Below are 20,481 nucleotides of genomic sequence, written 5' to 3'. Positions count from 1 at the left end.
TCATCCTGTGGGTGCCAACTACATTCAAGCATGAGGGGTTGCTGGCCCACAGTGCCAACATACAGCACCTTCACAGGGAGGCCAAGGCCCTCATGCTCCAGCAATACCAGACGGCGCTCCGATGAGGCGGGCTGCTTCTGGCAGGTGGTAGCACAGGAGGTAGTAAGTGAAAGCAGCTCAGCATAAATAGTTCCAGTGAAACACAAGAATAATATTCTGGCGTCCTCAACTCATTTTCTCTCATTCATGACCCACAATAAATACATATTCTGATGGGCAAATGGCTAAACTACCCCAAAGAAATGAAGATTCATCTCTAACCTCTGAATGGAAACCCTCCACTGATCTGGAAACCTTTCCCCCTCAAGTTAAGCAAAGTTTGAAGAGATATGATTCTCTCCTCATTGACCTTGGAAATCTGTCCCAGGCTGTCAGCCATTCTGGTCATCTCTTCTAGACCAGCTGCTGTCTTCATATCAAGGGGGATTTGGAGCATTCCATGGGTCAGAAGAAGATAATGTGTTCTGGGCCATTTCTAATCCATGGAAAGCCCCAGGTGTATAAGATTGAACCAGCCAACAAAAGAAAAAGAGGAAGACACCGAGAAACAGAGACAAAGACAGGATTTGACCCAGGGGGGAGAAATGAACTAAGGATCCTAACACATCATAGACAACTAACAAATCAAAAGTGTAATATCTCTAAGAATTAAGACATTTCTTTGTAGGGTTAAAAAAAAATGTAATTTCAGGGTTTTACTTTTGGGAGATAAAAATTTACAGAGGCTCTTCATATTTAAAATATATTGTGTTGAAACTTGGTGATGAATAAAAAATAATCCATTATACTACATGCTCTCTAACTTTGCATAGATTTGAAAATTCCCCCATGAAAATTACAAAAATAAGAAAAATCTACATAAATAGTCAATGCTAAGATTAACAAGTATTTCTCACCCATTCACCATGTTTATAACTCTATTTCTATTAAGTTTCTTTTTTCAGAAATGTTCCTATTTCTACGGATAGAATTACCAAGAAGTTATATAACCTCAGCAACAATAAAAATCCCTTTGTAAAGGAGGGGGGGGGGAATTTTGAAAACTCAGAAGGAAGAAATTAAAAGTTCCTGGAGCGACTAATCATGGACTATAGGAACTGCTGGGAGTGGAGTTGTTTCATTTAGAGGTCCAAAATTTGTCAAGATTTTACAATCTGCATCTACATGATAGATGAAAGCATACAGGGACAGGCACTGAAACCAACTGCATTGAATAGAAAACTCTGCCTTTTAATCTATTCACTGCAAAATTTACTAGGTCTGTTCAGGTAAATAGGCTCCAAAATGATAAGTAGCACAAACATCAGAATTTTTAAACCTGGTTCTTGTTTAAAAGGTCAGAATTTCAAGTTTGATTAAATTTTGCACTCCCCTGTTGCCTGATTTCTGTACAGCCTAGACTAATTACTTTCAGGACCTTGCTAAATTGGGATGACTATCAAAGACAATTTATCATGTGGCTCATTTTTTTTCTTAATATTTTCAATATTTAGTGTTCAGTATTTATAAAGTTATAGTAAATTAGATTAGTATTCACAAAAAGTCAACATGCGATTCCCACGATTTAGCATTTCAAGGTCATCATTGACCCTCCAATCTTCAATAAACCATTTGAGATTATGTTACTAAATTCTGTATGTAATTATAACTTGGCCGTAGAAAAGTTTTCCTCCATAGGGATTCCTGGTAAATTGCTCTTTCTTGGCATTCTTTTTGCCCATGAAATGAGGAAAGCTGAAGTAATTCTTCCTTTAAATTGAGATGACCCTTGGGGTGGCAAAATCTTAACAATGTGGGCATAGCAATCAGTGGGGAAAAAATGACCAATTAGGAACTTCAGTCTAAAAAGTTGGGAAAACCTATTTCTATACAAACCTATCTCTGAAATCAGACCCCAAACTTCCTAGGTGATGCCGGTGACATTCCCCTCAAGTAGAGGGGGATGTTGCCACTATCCATCACTCTTAACTAAACATCACAGTATCCCAGGGCTCCAGGACCTGAGACCCAAGGCCTGAAACTGTTGGGATAGTCCTCCTGGAAAAGCAAGTAATTGATAAGTGAATGAACTACTCAGGCAATTAATGAAATACGCACATCAAACAATGGTTCAGTAAGATCATATGACTTAGGAGGCTTCACTATATGCCTGGTAATTTACATCCGGGATCCCATTTAATCCTACCAGCACAGTAAAGCTGATGTTCGTATCCCCATTTTACAAGTAAGGACCTGGAGCAACAAGGTCTGAACTAGCTGGTTCAAAGATATAAGAGGCAAAGTCAGGATTCAAACCTCGATGTAGTAAATACTGTTGGTGTCTTGCTGACATCCTCTTGACCTGGTCATTGACTTCCAATGCTCAATCTGTAACTGCATTTCTTTTCCTGATGATTTCTCCTACCTCGGTTCCCTGCTTTGCCAGCTCTGGAAGCAGGCCAGAAATGTATAGGAATTAACACCCCTCAGTGACTGACAGGAATTAGTGTACAAATACTTCAGCTTTCCCTCACCCCAAAAGGAGTAACACTGGCTCCTGGCTTTCCTTAACGGCATCAAGCTCATTTCCCACAGTGATAAGTTACTTGATAGCATGCCCTTTATTACCCAAACCTGTGCCCCAACATGTCCACCAGGGTTTGCTGGGATCACCTTGCAAATAAACTATTTATCTCAGAATCTACCTCAGAGGTAACATAAAATACGAAACAAAGTCTCTGATTCTAAATCCTTGTGATGCCTTTACTCTTCCATACTGGGAATATGGCAATTCAGGAGAATGACAAATGCCCAGAATCTGACATTGTTAATAATGAAGAAATTCGGTTGTTTAATACCCATAATCCTTCTTATCAGATAGTAGGCTGTTTAAATGCAGCAGTCTGATCTATTACACCTTATGCACTACTATGGTCTGGCACATCACTAGTGGGTCCAAAGTATTTATTACTCTTTTTATTTCCAAGCTTGATTATATACAACTGAGTGGGGGAAAAAATGGGCATCCTCTTTGCTCCTCAATTTCTAGGCCTTTCAACTGCTGACAGTACATACTTCATCAGAGAGGTCTTTATTCCCAGGGGTTAGAAGACCATCCTTTCATTCTGGGAGTGTGAATAGTTAGGCTTCCCTGTTAGATCTCTAGATTAGGAACTCAATAAATATAAATTCAAATTAGATTTGAATTTAAAGTACAAGTTGAGATTAATCAAAGAAAGATGACCCTGGGGCAAGAGAAATTTGTTAGAAGTGCAGTAGCTTCACTGAGCAGACATTGAGAACCCTTTGCCTAGTCAAAGAAGAGTCTAGTTCAGGCTAAATCTTTAGGAATTTCATCGTGCACTTACTTTGTGCTATTTATTGTGTTCAGCCTTGAAGACTCATAGGTGGGCACTACACAGGCTCTGGTTGTACAGTCCCCATTCCGTTGGTTGGTGGTGGCAGATTATAAGCCAACAGTGATGAGAAGTACACCTCGAGAAGTACAAGAAAAGTGGTGTTCAAAGTGTTCTGGGATTAGTAGAGGGTGGACAGTATTCTTTGTGTGGCTTATGGAGAAGTGGAAAGGTCTAAGAGGCTTCACAGAAGGTGACAGTTGAGCTGGATTTTGAAAGACTAAAAAGAAAAGGGTGGAATAGTGTGGGTGATTTTGAGGAGAGAGGTTTAACCCAACATTTGGGCTCTAAGAAGGAAAAAAAAATCACTTCCCCTCAAAAGTCAAATGCTTAGAGATACAAAAGTTATGAAATGTTAAAGTCATACATTTCTACCTTGGAATTTTGGGGGGAAAACAGCAGTAGCTAACCATTGCATAGTGTTTGCTCTTTGCCAGATGCTGTTCTGTGTGTTTCACATACAAGAGCTCACTGAATTTCCTCACAACAATCCTATGTGAAATACTATTATATCATGTATTCCTCACAACAATCCTATGATAAATACTATTATATCACTACAAGTGGATGATTAAGGCACAGAGAGGTTAAGAAATTATGCAAAGTCACACAGCTATTAAGTAAAAGCCAAGTAATCTGGCATTAGAGTCTTTGCTCTTAATTAATATAGTGCCCTTAGAAGTAAAGGTGAATTAGGACTAATGGTTACAGATAACTATAGAAACTTACAAATAACTATAGATACTTAAAATAACTAAGGAAACTTAAAATTAGGACTAATAGTTACAAATAACTATAGAAACTTAAAATACCCAAAGTGAGTAGCATTTTTGTGTACAATTTCTCTCTTATACATAATTTGTGCTCTTATATGGCCTCTCAGCACGGTCACTGGAAGGCAGGATAGCGTATGGCTAATAGAGCTGGGGCATCAGCCAAATGAGGACTTGAGCCCCTGGCAGCTCTGCTACCTGCTACCTCAGAGAGCTGGATCCCACTTCTTAACTTCTGAAGACATTTATTTCTTCATCTGTCAAATAATAATAGCAGTCCCCATCTCCTGGGGATGTTTTGAGAATCAAACATGATGATGTACATGCTGAACTTACTGGCACATAGTAAGTGCTTAAGAAATGTCAGCTATTTATATTAGCAGCAAAATTAGTGTTATAACTTCATTGTTTATTTTACAAAGCTGATGAAATAGGCTGTATAAGAGTTAACCCAGAGCTGGAGGAGAAAGGCAGAGAAGTAAAAGAGCACTGTGGTTGGAGATATAGAACCCCCTTTGCTCCTGGGGTAAGGGGGTTTTCTTCTCTCTCCGAGGGCTGTTGGTAAGAACCATTACTGACACAGATCCATTTCTTTCCTCTTTCTAAACATGTTCTTTAATAAAATATTGATAGGGTAATATAATTACTGTATAATAAGGAACTGGGTCCTGGGAGTTACCCTCTAAATCTTTGGGATTTTCCAAGTGATAGGAGTGTACAAGTGTACAAGGAGTGTACCCGGGCCCTGACAGTCTATGTTAATGCAGTAATTCAGAAAGAGGTCTGGCCACACCAGAAAGACCAATCATGTGATTGAAGGGTTGTGGCATTGAGCCACAGGATAGCAGCCCAACCTCCAGGAGGGGAGAGGAGATGGAGATTGAGTTCAACCATGTTGATTCAATCATGTCATCTGAGTCATAATGAGACTCCAGTAAAAGCTCTGGACACCGAAGCTGAGGTGAGCTTCCTGGTTGGTGATACACACTGATGTGCTGGGAGGGTGACATATCCCGAGGACACAAAAGCTTCATATTTGGGATGCTGCCAGACTTCACCGTGTGGGTCTCTTCTTTTGGCTGATCTTGATTTGTATCTTTAGACTAAAGCTCTAATCCTGAGTCTTGAGTTCTGGGAGTCACTGTAGTTAGTTATTAAACCTGAGGGGGTAGTGGAAACACCCAAATTTGCAACCAGTTGGTCTAAAGTGTGAGTGGCCCAACCCCTGAACTTGCAGCTAGTGTCTGAAGTGAGGAGAGTCCTAAAGGGGTGGGGGTGGGGGGGGAGCACTGTGCCTGTGAAGGAAGCTTGCCCTCTGGGTAGTTGGTATCAGAATTGCTTTGCAACGATCAACTTGAGAAATAAGTATGAAATGAATCCTGTAAGACATCATACTCCATCAGGAAAATTGTAGAAAATGAGATACCATTTAAAGCTATCTAAAAGCAAGAGAACTGTGAAGCTTTTGAGAAACACAATCTTACTTCATAAAAATCTTGCTTGCTTACCTTTACTCACATTCATTTGCATGGCTCGCGGTGGAGTCAGTGCCCATTGAAGGCCTTGCAGGCACCTGCAGGCACTTCAGGTTTTCAATTAACTAAACCATCAAATAAATGTAACGTCATCCAGACAAGAATACCAATGCAACAAGATTTACTTGTTTTCCTTCTCTTTGCTTGATTCCTAACTTTTTTTAAGTTGTGCAAGAAGTTGCTAGATGTTTAAGACACCTCTTGGTTACCATAAATGCTTTTATCCAATCATTCATTCATTAGACACGGATATGTCGGCAGCTACTATGTGTCCGGCACAGGGCAAAAGATCCTGAAAAGAATGCTACACTTGGCCTCAGAAAAAGTTTTCTGGAGTTGGATTTCCTAGCTCTGTGACCTTCAACACATCACTTGCCCTTTCTGTAAGGTAAGAAGATGAGACTAGATCACATTACTAGGATTATAAAAGTCCTGTCCAAGTCTGAATGCTATTGATTCCTTGAGTCAGCCTTTATTTCCTGGGAGACTGAAGCACGAGGCCCCTCTTCTTCACTGTGTGTTTGCCAACTCTCTTGTGAGTCTTCCCTCAGCTCCTTCTCAAACACCCCTCCTTGTTCCATAAATCTGCATACGAAAGGACCAGACAGCTGTAGCTCTCAACAGCTTTGGTTTTCATCACTGCCTGTGTCATCCTGCTTGCTGAAGCTGCTTTTTAAAGGGGCCAAGCCTCCTTTAAACAATTCTAAATATTTTTGAAGTTACAAACCAGAACATAACAAGCTTACAAATAGATAAAACAGTAGCGTTTTCCCACAGGTGGTTAAACTAACAAGAGGACTTCCCTGTGGCATCTAGTCTGTGATGTGGGCTGGACATGGAGGGGCCCACAGCAACATCGGAGAAGTTACCGTAATGTGAATCAGTCAGAGAAGCTCCAGGGAGAAAGGCAGCATCATGAAAAGAAGCAGGAGAAAGGAAAGGAATGCCACCTCAAGAGAGGACATCCCGCATGCCGCGCACTTGCTGCCAGTTGTGCTATTTATAGCAATTTAAATTTCCCCACACAACCAAAAGAGTCATTACTGTTGTAAGCAATGATACCGAACTGAAAAGACATCGCTGCTAGAACAGCGAAATTACTCTGGTCTTGCTAAATATAAGGCAAAGGCAGAGAAATACAAACTCACACACTCGCACCTTGCCACTCCCTGCAATAAATCTTCCGTTAGTCTTACTCCCATGTCCCATCTTAGGTTGTGTCACTGATTTAGAGATGATGAATTGTTCCATGGCAGGTGAGGTAAGCATACAGGCACCAGGCATTGAAAAAAAAATAGCAAGACAATAGAAACAAAATAGCAAACTATAGCAGTATGGTAACTTAACACGAGATTTACATTTCAAAGTGTAAAACTCATGGTAGAAGAATGAGCATTGTCTTTGAAATGACCTTAAGAAACCACTGCCAAAGACTAGGTTCTGCAGTTTACACCTCTGCACCCCCCCTTTCCCCCAATCGCTCTGCATAAATGGCATTTTCCTTTGCGAGGGTGAAATCAGAACACCTCCAAACACTGGCCATTTTATTTATTTATTTTTACCAGCCAAAAAAAAAGGTTGATTTGGGAATAGCAGAGAATTATAATCCAGGACACAAAAGTTACATCAAAACCATAGGTTTGTCCACAGAACAAAGGATAGGAGGATCTTTTATTTTGTTTTTAAAGTAGGGGGCGGGTACTTGGGAGTGGTAGTTGTAAACAAAAAGTCCATTGGAGTAAACTGGGAGTTTGAAGTATAGTGGCTTCTCACTGGCTGGCCTGTCTGTATTTCATTGGCTGGGCTGGTATCCTCATTGCCTGGGCTGTTGCCAGGGCAAAGGAAAACCTCTTTCCTACTGCTGGGGTTGTAAATATCAGCTTGCGGTGTGCATCTCTTCCTTTTGGGTCTGCAACTGACCAGGAGTTCTAGGCATGAGAGCTCCCCTGCCGGCCTTCCAATCCATTCTAAACTAGGTCTCTTTTGTTAATTTTCACACAGATCAGGTATCACTGCAATGTATTCCAAAGAAAAAATTCTGATACGTTTTCTTGATTGGTTTCCTGCCATAGAAGACAATGAGTTTGGGTTTATTTGCCACCTATAAAAACAAACATCTAATGTCACAGGAGGTTAAGAGAAAAAGGGGAGGCTGAGATTTTACTAAGTGAAGGTGGCACCCATTGCAGCGTACAGAAAGGTGGAAGGAAAACCACTACCTTCCTTGTCCTTGACACAGTATGGATGACGCCAGGGCTGCAGTAGGCTGGGCAGAAGGAGCAGCAGTTTGCAGGGCATGGCCTAGCCCCAGGGTAGGGGCACCGAGTGCCTGCTGGGCACAGGTAGTCTCACATTTTCTTCCTTGCCATCCTGGGAAGGCATGATGTTGATGACTAAGTAGGGGTTGACTCTTCTGGGGACCTCAAGTGTAGTGGGTTCCACCAGCGCATCTGTGTCTGTTCCCATCCTGACTTTACCTCCCAGCCAGGACCCTTACCACAGTCCCTCAGAGCCCCTCATCCTGCTCCACCTCTGCAGGCCCAGGATGCACCCCAGCCCCCCAAACACTGGGAACTTTTGATTTCTGACCCTAATATATTGTGCTGTCTGACCTCTTGTTGATATCTGATGTTCACTTTTTAGTCCTTTTCATCTTATAGTAATGCTCACTGACCTGTTTATTAAAAGAGCTAAGCCTTGGCTGAAGAAATGGTGCCATCAGATTAAAAAAAAAGGAAAAGATGTAGAACTTTATCAAAAGTTCAGCACTTAGAGCTTTTAAGAGTGATCAAATTCAGACTTTGTTCACAGGAAAATAAAAAAAAGTGTGGTCATATGCTTTGCTTGTATGATAATAGATATTTATGAAGGTTACAGGCTGAATGGTTCCTGTCATCATTTTATTGGACATTCTGTGGAATAGGACCCATGAGAAAATAAAAAGAAGAATAATCTTTGGAATCTAGAGAGCTGGATTTTAGTCCCAGCTTGTCCACTTAAAAGTTGTGTAGCTTCAGGCAAATGAACTGATCTATAGGGGCCTCAACTTTCCTTATCCGTTATCAAAAAGAAGGAGGAAAAGAGAAGGAAGAAAAGGAAGAAGGAGAAGGAAAGAACAAGTCAAGGGAGGAAAGGAAGGAGAAAAATAAATGGGAACTAATAATATATACTCATATAACTCATAGGGTTATAACTCACAACTCATTGAAAGCAGTATATACAATGTAAAATGTTTTTTAAATATAGTATTATTGGTAATAATTATACTTTAGATATTGTTAAAGTCCTCTGTATATTGGGGAAAAATCCAAGAAACAAGCTATGCTTCCTAGAATAATTAATAAAAGCATCACCTTCACATAAATGTCAGAATCTCCATCCCAGGACAACTGCAGTTTGCTTTTGTTGGGTGGCAGTGTAGGTTTGGCTTTCTGGGGCACTCAGCTCAAACCCACCACCCCCAAAGAATGGGAGCACCTTTCACAGATTACAGACTTCTGGGTTTGACTCTCTGGATTTTCCTTGTAGCCTGAAGTCCTACACAGGTTAGAACACTAGTCATCAGACTGCAGTCCTGTGGACACCAGCCCCTGAACTGAAATAGTACCTGGTGAGTGTATGGTGATTGTCTCGCTGCACACTGGAGCTGTTAGTTCTAGTTTGGTATTTGGTAAAGAGAATATGAACAGGACATGGAGTCTTGCAATAAAGAGGAACTAATGGAGGTAATTAGGAAAGAACACCTGTCGGTGAGAAATTGCAACCTCTACATTGGCCATCGCCAGCCATTGCTCCCAATTGTTATTCACAACAATGGAGAGCCTCTGGACTGTGAATGTGAGCAATGATGGACGGCAATAAAATTCGCAAATGAGTTTTCACATTGTCTAATAAAATTCTATGACTTTGTCAATCTGTGTTGACACAGACCTACACAGGACTAGATGATAAAATGTTGTAATGGGAAGCTAATTGTTTCCTTGGGTTTATGCATTTGTCTTTTATTTCTATGGTTCTAGATGCAAATTCTAGCTTTCTTAAAAGTGACCATGAGGATAGAAGTCAATTCTGAGTCAAATATCCTATTGCCCAAACCATTTCAAGCCAAACAGGGCTACAAATGGGCAGCAAAATGAAAGCCCCAACATGTGGATCTGAATTTAGGGGTATATAAAATCAGGGTTGCCTCAAACATGGCTCAGAATTGTGCATTTTGATTTTTTCCCTGTTTTTTAATTCAAGTATCATTAATATACAGTATTTTTTATTAATTTCAGGCATACAATATAATGATTCAACAGTTGTATATATTTCTCAGCACTCATCGAGATAAGTATACTCTTAATCCCTTTCATCTATCTCCCCCATTCACCCACCTCCTTTCTGGCAACCACCAGTTTCTTCTCTGTATTTAAGAGTCTGTTGCATTTCTATACATTAATAATGAAGTGGCAGAATGAGAAATTAAGAAAACAATGCCATTTACAATTGCACGGAAAATAATACCTAGGAATAAACTTAACCAAGAAGGTAAAAGCTCTGTACCCCAGGGCACCTGGGTGGCTCAGATGGTTAAGCGTCTGCCTTCGGCTCAGGTCATGATCCCAGGGTCCTGGGATCGAGTCCCGCATCAGGCTCCCTGCTCCTTGGGAGCCTGCTTCTCCCTCTGCCTCTCTCTCTCTCTCTCTCTCTCTCTGTCTCTCATGAATAAATAAATAAAAAGTTTAAAAAAAAAAAGCTCTGTACCCTGAAAACTATAAAAAAAAATACTGATGAAGAAATTGAAGATAAGATATTCCATACTCATGGATTGGAAGAACAAATGTTGTTAAAATGTCCATACCATCTAAAGCAATCTACAGATGTAATGCCATCCCTATCAAAACACCAACAACACTTTTCATGGAACTAGAACAAATAATCCTAAAATTGGTATGGAACCATAAAACATCCCGTATTGCCAAAGCAATCCTGAAAAAGAACAAAGCTGGAGGTATCACAATCCCAGATTTCAAGATATACTACAAAGATGTAGTCATTAAAACAGTATAGTACTGGCACAAAAATAGACACACACAGATCAACAGAACAGAATAGACAGTTCTAAAATAAATCCATGTTTTTGTGGTCAACTAATCAACACCAGAGGAGGCAAGAACATACTATGGGAAAAAGACAGTCTCTTCAACAAATGGTGTTGGGAAAACTGGACAGCTACATGCAAAAGAATGAAACTAGACCACTTTCTTACACCATACACAAAAATAAGCTCAAAATGGATTAATGACCTGATTGTGAGAAGTGAGCACTTTAGGTAAGCTAATAAACAAAAAGTGGATACTGTCACAGAAGTTCTAGATTAGGGATTGCTTTATACCTGTTCTAAAGATGCCATCCTGAAAAAAAAAATAAGAGCAAAGAGCATTTTATTTTTTTTAAAGATTTTATTTATTTATTCATAAGAGAGAGAGAGAGGCAGAGGGAGAAGCAGGCTCCCCGCTGCACAGGGAACCCGATGCGGAACTCGATCCCAGGACCCTGGGATCATGACCTGAGCCAAAGGCAGACGCTTAACCATCTGAGCCACCCAAGCGCCCGCAAAGAGCATTTTATGCTTAAATTAGCCTCAGAAAACAACATTTTAAAAGTTTACTTCAATTCACAAATAGCTTTGGAAGTTGTAACCTGGGAAATGGAAATGGAGAATAACAATGAAAATTCACAAAAGAAAACTGAGGATTTTTACAGATATACCTCATCTTTAAAATAACTGAAACAAACAAATAATTGTGGAGGGAAAGAGGAGGAAGGGGAAAAGGAAATTAGGTTTATATACACATTAGCTCTATGTGACCAAAAAATTTATTTAGTTTACTTGATGTTTACCAGAAGGGAGGTGGGTGGGAGGGGAGGGGGATGAAATGGGTAAAACAGGTGATGGAGATTAAGAAATGCACTTGGCTGTGATGAGCACTGGGTGTTACATGAAAGTGTTGAATCACTATATTGTACACTTGAAACTCATATTACACTATATGCTAACTAACTAGAATTTAAGTAAAAACTTTAAAAAATTATTTAGTTTACTACTTACTCCCATTGGCTAGAACAGGGCAAGCTTGTAATAAATGTTTAGTAAATATTTCTTAAATAAACAAATAAAAACAGCATGTCAAATTTTGTCTTTGTTGATTAGCAGATAAGATGTTCACCTAAGTTATCATTTTAAATGCAGCCTTAACAAATATAAAATTGACAATTCTCTTAAATGTTTGTCCATTAGAAATCCCACAAGCATGGACACACAAACATAGTAGAGCTACCTAGGCATTTTCTATATTAAAGGTGAGAGGAAACATTATCTACTGAAACAATCACTTACGAATGTCTGCTTGCTAAGTATGCATATATTACACTTTACTTGGAAAGTACTTTATTGATCTTTGCTCCATTTCTGTGAGATAGTAATTGAGGGTTCATTATGCTTGCTTCTAGACTGTCTCATGGAGGGCATGGAATTAAAGCCAGTAGAATATTTTGAATTGTTGGAAATAAATTAACATAATTATTTTAGAAATAAAAATTTAAAAATTGGGAGAAAAATCACACTCAGATTTCATAGGGACTTAAATCTCATTAGCATCAGTTTTCAAAGCATTTGAACCAATGGAACCATAGTTCATAAGTAAATATAAATCAAGTGAGGAAGCCAAAGTTACTTCTAATTTCTTATTCTCCTTTTGTGCCAAAATATATTCAAAATCAAAGTATGAATTTATGGGATACTTAAGTCTTTCCTGACTACACAGACCCGAAGTTCTTGAGCAAATTAAATATGTTGTAGGACAGAAGAATATTTTGTGTAGGATTTTCACAGAGAATTCTTAAAAACATTTGACAATTAGGATAACAAAAAACATATGACAAATTATCTTAAGTAAAAATAAATATGCTAATACTATATCAAGACATGAATGCATATGATATATATTATATATATATGTTTTCACTGTGGTTGGAATTTACAAAAGTGAAAATTTGGAAAATTTATACACAGATTCTCATTAAGAGAGGTTAAGTGATGACAGGTTCTTGGAAAGAAAGAAGTGGCAGAGGTTCTCAGCCCAGCCCCCTTTCAGATTATAAAAGACAATGAGGTACCCCTGAATCAAAGAGGAAAACAAAGTCTCTTGGCTTCAGTAAGCACTTAGACAAATCCCTCAGCCCTTCTGTGGACCTCTCTTTGTGGGTTTCTTTCCAATTTCTCTGGACAGGCAGATGAGCACTAAGCTATGGAGAAATACACTTTCATTGTGTTGACCTGGAAGACAATTGCTACATGAGTGCTTACAGAAGACTGGACAGGAATGTGAAAAAGGTGTTCAACCTGGCCATGGTCTGGGCTGGCCCAGACCTAACCTGTCCAGAATGTAAATCCAACAGCACTTGCCTGGCCTCTACTTTTTGGCAGCCCTGCCTTTGAAATGCAATACTCAATCAAAGATGAGGCGGCTCTTTGTTCCTATGCAGAGAGATTCCAAAATGAAAGAGGTATATATTCAGACCAGCTGGAAGAACACCGCCTTGAGAACAGAGTCCCTCCTCATCCTCCCCAGCTTACAAGGTGCACCTTGCATGTTTCTTCTCTACACCTACAAGGTGACCCGTGCTTTCCATGAAGGCTCTAAAACTTCATTCCTCACACATAAGAATAAAGTTCATAAGCATTTGCCTTCTCTGACATCTCAAAAAGCTCTTGCTCAGGCACCAGACTTACTCTCTATAACATAGCTCTGATCACGTAAAACCACGGAGGTACTTGGCACTCCTCGAGGATCCGTCTGCCTTCATACATGGCAGGCTCTCACACAGGATGTAGGTCCGGCCTGTGACACCCTTCTCAACCTCACGACAACCGAAATGGCCTCTCTTCCTGAGCTCTCCATCAACACATATTTCCTCTCCCCGCCCAGGCTCAGCAATGCGTCCTCATCCTGAGCGCCAATAGCACTTTGCATCTATCTCTATCCTATTTGAATTCAACTTGAATTCAAAGGTTGATTTACATGTCTATATAGTAGCTCTATTTACTAACTTGATATGGCCGTGAGCAAGTTATTTTACTTCTCTTGGTCTCAGTTTTCTAATCTGTAAAATTAGGAGGTGGAATAGCTAATCACAGTTACATTTGGATGCATTGTTCTTGGCTCTATGTTAGACTTTTGGAATCCAGTGGTGAACAAGATTAGAGTTTTGCCCTCCTCATCTTTACATCCTACTAAAAGAGAGAGGAAGATTAAATGAGTAATAAACATATGAACAGAAACTAACTTCAGATACTATTGCGAAGTGCCCAGGGCGAAAATAAAATAAGATGATGCTGTAGATGGTGACAGGGAGGGAGCTACTTTAGCTAGGGTGGAAGGCGAAGGCCTCTCCGAGGAAGGGAAACTTCAGTTGAGAATGGGACTGGGAATAGAGGCAGCCTTTGTACCTACATTCCAAGTAGAAGAAACATCAAAGACACTAAAGCAGGAATGAGCTGAGTGTGCGCAAAGAAGATGAAGCCAATAGCAGTGATTGTGGGCAGCTGAACACAGGGTTGGGGATAGATGAGGTCGGAGGAGCAGATCACGTGGGGCCTTGTAGGAGTTTGGATTTTATTCTGCTGCAACAGGAAAACATCAGAGCATTTGAAGCTGTTAACATAATTTGCTTTATACTTTAGAAAGATCAACCTGGCTGCTGTACGGTGGAAGGATTTTGTTGCCACAGGTAGAAAGTGAAAAGCCACTTAAGATCTGTCTACAGCACAGGTGAGTGATGCAACAGTCTGGGCAGCATTGCAGCAAAGAAATGATGGAAGACCCAAAATGAATCGCCAAGCTATTAGAGGTAAAGAGTGGAGAAAAGAAATTAAGCAAGAACGATTGCTAAGCAGCTGATGTACACAGAGGTGGGGAAGGCTTGGGCAGGAGAGTGTATTTGACTGGAGAGGTTTCAGCCTTGTTAAGACTGAGGTATCACTGGACATCTGAATGCAGATGCAAAACGGGCTGTGGACTAGGGGCATCTAGAGCTCGCAGGAGAGGAGAGTCTGGGAGTTGCCTCCTGAGTCTGTGGTTTCCTCTCGAGTACCATCAGAATATCTATAGGAAAAACCATGGAATTAAATGAATTTGCCTAGAAAAGAGTGAATGTAGAGAAAATTAAAGAGCCAAAGAGATATTGCTAGAGCCTGCCGAGATGCTGACCGAGGAGAAAGCACCAGCAAAAGATGTGGAGAAAGTGGAGAGGGAGTTAGGTAGGAAAAGAGGAGCAGGCATGTGTGGTGTCCTAGCTCTGGATAAGAATGTGTTCCAAGAAGAGAGGTGAACATCTGAGGTTGAACGAATAAGAGAGTATTGAACATTGTCTCTGGCAAGAGGTAGGTCATGGTTTTATTGTTGTTCTTGGAAACTGTAATGTCTGACAGTTCCCAGTGCCTAGTTGATATTCATGGTCACAAAAGGAGGTGATTTCAACTATCCTGATGGTGTCATTTTCTCCAACAACTTTCAACCACCCTAGTCAAGGCAGGGCAGGATGAACCATTGAGTTTAATCAGGATATGGGCTTGTTTGGCAGAAAGTCAGAATCAGTTACTTTAAGTTTCTGCTGATCTCTAAAGATTCATGAAATAAAGCTAAAGTTTTATTTTACTTGAATCTAAAATGTCAAATGAACTTTTTAACCTAACCTTTTAAAACTTAACCAAATTAAGATTATTTATGATTGCATGCAAAAATTTGACAAGGAAGCAATGAGAAGAGGGATCTTTAGCAATCTCGCATGTTACTAAAATCACAAATACTGGACTATGAATATAGATTATTAATCCAAAACAAATAGCATGGTTTATTCTTTCAATATTTTTCACTTATATTTGGCTTCCCTTCCTTTTCCAGTTTTGATCCTTGGGAAGTTTAAAAGAATAGACTGCGGTAAGCTTGATGCCCTGCTCAGTGTGGCCAAGAGATATCCAAGGTAAAGTTAGAGCTGCCATAAAACTTCTTTTAAAATAAGACAAAAACAAGGAATTTATGTATTAATAGAAATTATTTATCTCAGTGAATAATTCAAAGATCAGCTATTCCCTCAAACTCTGACATCTTATAGAAGGCAGCATTTGTCTTTTTTTTGTTGTTGTTTCATTTTAGGAAAATCTAAAATTAAAACCTACTTTAAATTCTAAAAATAAGTGGTTTAACTCCTGAAAATTTATTCACTCACATTTTAAACTCCAACATACATATTTCTAGACTTGTAAACATATTTGCATTCTTTTAAATTTAAATAGAAATAGATTTGTTAAAATCCAGTTCTCTGAAATGTTCAGGAGTGTATCATCTGGCTTGATTTTTTATAAATTATATGTAACATTTTTAATAAAATACTATGGGCTACATGCTACCTTGGAACAAGAATTAATGATTTAACTCTCTTTCTCACAGACCATTAATTTTTCCACAGTGTCCACATAGTGGACAAAAATAAGTGGTTGTCATTTTCAGTATGGAAGCGATGTTTAACTCTTGCTAAATTTACTTTGTCATAATAAAGAAAACCAACTTGAATCCCAAACATTACAAGTGACAAAACATTTTACAGAGTGTTCACTTTGTATGTAGACTGCACCTGAAGTGCTCTGCTTTAATCTAAATGAAAAAGCCAAAGTGAAGTCAAAAGTTATTTACTGTTGCTTCTTCCTTGACATTTCTTAACAGGACATAACAACCTGGTAAAAAAGGAAGCCTGGACAGACAGGCCTCCCTGTCCCTGCATTCAGTGAGCCCCAGCAGCATTGCCCACACGTGGCCAGTAACCTCAGCAAGAATAGCAATGATGCCTTGCACTTATACAGTGCTTTCTAGTTGACCAAGTGCTTTTCATATTGGGTTTGTTTCTTTTTAATGAGAGGGAAAGTTATGTGGAGGATTTTATTCCCTTAGAATACAGGAGACTTTTGGCAAGATTTTTGAATCTTTCCTCTGTGGCCAATTAGTGACAATTCCACTTTTGCAAGACAGCCGTCTCCCTGTCCAATTTGACAAGGCAAAGCGGGAAGACTGGCACTGGATTCGATGCCAACAGTAGTTCAAAATCTCACCACCATCAAAATAGGAATTCGGATGCAAAATTCCAGGACTTGCTTCATCGGCTCTGGCTGCCACAGAGGCTGAGCCATAACCAGAGTCAGCCTCGGAAAGAAGCAGGCTGATGGCAGTGTAATTGGTATAATGTTTCCGCAGAAGAAGTCTGGCAACACATTTCTGACGAAGGTAAAACTGCCTAATTGTGCAATCACGTGCACATCATTATGTCTGCTTCAGCCTTGCTTATAGCAGGAAAAAATTAGAAGCGATGATACTAATCAATCGGTGGTCAGTTAACGATAGTTAACTGGAGTACTACATAACCAGTAATGAAAATACAATGGAATGCCATGTGGGAATGGATAGAGTAGACCAGATAGTGTAGGACCGCGTAGGCTAAGATGCAGAATTTGAACTTGTTCTCGGTGTGGATTAGAAAGTCACTGGAGATATTTGAACATAGGAGAGACAGGATTTGATCTACATCTTCAAAGGATTGCTCTGACTCGGGGTTGGAAAGAGACCAGCAGGATTGTGGGAGGAAGAGATGAGGATGTGCCAGGGGAGGGTTATCCTGGCTTAGAGCTTGTACTACCCACAGTGGGAGTGGGGAAAAGTACCTAAAGTCCACAAATCGTGAAGGTCAGGAAAGCAGGATTCTCTAATATATTGGACACTGGGTGTGTGAGAACTTGAAGAGTCAAGGAGAACCCCCCAGGTTTTGATTAAATAGAAGTGTTTATGCATGAGTAGACCAAAGCACAAGAAAATGTACCCCAAAATAACAGGGTTGTTGCTGAGTAATTGGTTTAGAGATCTTTATTTTCATCTTTATACTTTTGTTTGGGATTATGCAAGGAACATGTGTTACTTCAATAATTTAAAAGCTATTTAAAAAAATAAACTAATGCCAAAGAGGATGAGAAACAATGCGCCCTGGTATATATATTTTTTGGTCAGCCACCCCTTGTTGCATGACAACCAAACCTCACAGAATAGCAAGCAACAATTCTGGAATATGAAGCAATATCTGACCCCCAACCTGCCCAGTTTTAGGATTCATAGCGAGTTGCATCTCTTTATCTGTGTCTTTTCTAACTGAAGGAGAGAATTCACTAGGGCCTCCCACACAATGAACCTGAAGATTAACACCACAGAGTCAGCACACCTGCCAACCAAACCACATAAGTAAACCTCCATCTGTGTAGTGAAATGACTCATTCTTAGTCTCATTAACCCTCATAGTTAGCATATTTGAGTCTACCTCTCTTTCAAAATTTTATTTTCTGTTTATATTTTCATAGGCCCGATGATATACATACCTTTTTTTTTTTTTTGGTAAGCCACTTTGAATCCTTTTTTAAACATGTGGGACAAAATAAATACATACATAAACACTTGGATGTTTTCTCTCCACCCCTCCCCCCATTCCAGGTGTATCTGCATGATTTATGTCTTATTCAAAATCATACTTTTCACTTCCCTGACTGCCTCCTTCCTTACCGTGCAGTTGTCAGAAGTCATGAGAAGAACCACTGCAGTTAAGAAAAATATTCACATAAAGATCTGTATGCAGAGCTGTTTGGAGGAATGGTACAAGCAAATCTAATACACAAATAATGCACTGGGTCTGGGGAGCCTGTATGAACGTGGGCAGACACCTCTTCAGCAGGACACAACACAGTGGGTGTACCTCTGCACGTGAATCTCTTCATTCAGCAGTGGAGATTAATAAAATGTGATTGTTACCCAACAATTGTGACACGGTGCCCTGCAAGAGGAACAAAATTGTTTTCGCGGCAGTGGTAGGTCTTCAAGCATTTTATAGAAGACTCCTGATGTCTTGTTTAACACCAGGTCCCTCCTATTTCTTCAAACATTCCTTCTCCAGTGCAGCTGCTCTGTTCACTTTTCGTCCTTCAACATGTGAGCACCTGGAACCCAATGAATCCATGGTGATTCCAAGCTGTGTTTCTCCCCAGCTACTGATGATGGGGACTTTTGCATTTCTAGCTCATCTCATGGCAAATATTCGAACACTTGGAAGTTAGGCACGCAGTCTGTGCATGTACTAAGCATGTGGCTTTCTGCATATGTCTGCACATCATTTTTCAGGAAACTCTATTTCACACTACACCAGCTTGATGAGTAGCTGTTGTTCACACCCACTGAGAAATAACTCCATGTGAGAATAATACCTTTACAACTTTGAAATGTCCTCAGACAGACTTCTCATCTCCAGGCCATCAACCTGCTGTGAACTCTCATCTTGACTTTTCACACTTACAGGCAACAGTCATGCAACATACTGTCAAACAATATGAAGGTTGGAGGAAATGTGAAGGATGGCAAAATTAAATTGGAGCCTGAACATCTTTGCAGTTCAGTGTAATTTTTATAATTAAAAAAAGTCCCTTGCACATGCAAGTATATTCATACTCAGGATCAGCTAAAAATTTCTGCTCTGTGTCTTCAAAATGTGTTTACATTTCTGATCGTCATCGACATTCTTTTTGTTGAAAATTGGTATATGAATTCAGCATGTGAAGTCCCTGTCCTCAAGATGCTTTCTACTTACATCTTTCTTAAAGTAAGTATTTCTAGTCAAAAATCTCAATCTTCACCTTAAGCCCCAATTACTATGAATACCAAGGAAACTGAAAGCCAGTGTGGGTATGGTTTCAATGAACTGTATTTTCTCTTTGAGAATTATCCAGAAATAATTTTACCAATCTTGTTTGTTAAAAATCCAGCAAAATGTAAGCATTCAATAAATATGTTATAAGAAAAATTAGAATAAACAACTCTTTCATTCCACAAATAATTATTGAGCCCCTGCGATGTACCAGACTGTGTTGGGTTGCAGATTCAAAGGTGAGTCTAATGTGAATCTGGACCTAAAAGAAACTCACTCATGCTCAGTAGAAGAGCTGACAAATTGATTATAATTCCCTAACTAAGCAGGAACATTTATTTTTCAGTAAGAGCTAAAATACACACACCAAACTTCTATTAATTTTTAATTAACCAGAAAGTTCAGTTGAGTGAAAAAAACCCCAGCTTACTCTTAAGTGCTTAATTCTTTCACGAATGCCCAATTTGTTCAACATCTGGAACTCAGTTCAACCCGACAGATGTATTGAGTGAATATCTAGACTCCACATCATGCTAGACCTGGAGGATGCAAGATGAGAAGCCAGAGGCTGGGAGGAAGAAGAATGAGTCAATGATAGTTCGCACCTAATCCTGGGATAGACAAGTGAACTAGTACAAGAGGAACAACAGAAGAATATATAAGATCTGGGAACTGATCATGGGGTTTAGAGAAAGGGACAGGGCACAGAGGAGTGCATCGGGGAGGCCTCTTTCCATATGGGGATGCAAATTCAGAAGGCCTGAATGGGTACTAACCCAAGACATCTTCTAGAAGTCATTCATAAAATTTCCAGTGAATACTTGTTTCCTTTTCATTTGCCCCCATCCTGGAAGGTCTCAGTAGAAGGAAAATAGAATAAATCAAATAAAATCTTCTGAGTAGGTTTTTGTTTAGTAAAAATTGTCATGATTATACATCTTTACTCCC

The sequence above is a fragment of the Eumetopias jubatus genome, unplaced genomic scaffold (assembly GCF_037043125.1).
Source record: "Eumetopias jubatus isolate StellerSeaLion01/CBP00866 unplaced genomic scaffold, mEumJub1_p1.0 scaffold_4, whole genome shotgun sequence".
Taxonomy (NCBI): domain Eukaryota; kingdom Metazoa; phylum Chordata; class Mammalia; order Carnivora; family Otariidae; genus Eumetopias; species Eumetopias jubatus.
Note: the sequence above shows the minus strand (reverse complement) of the source record.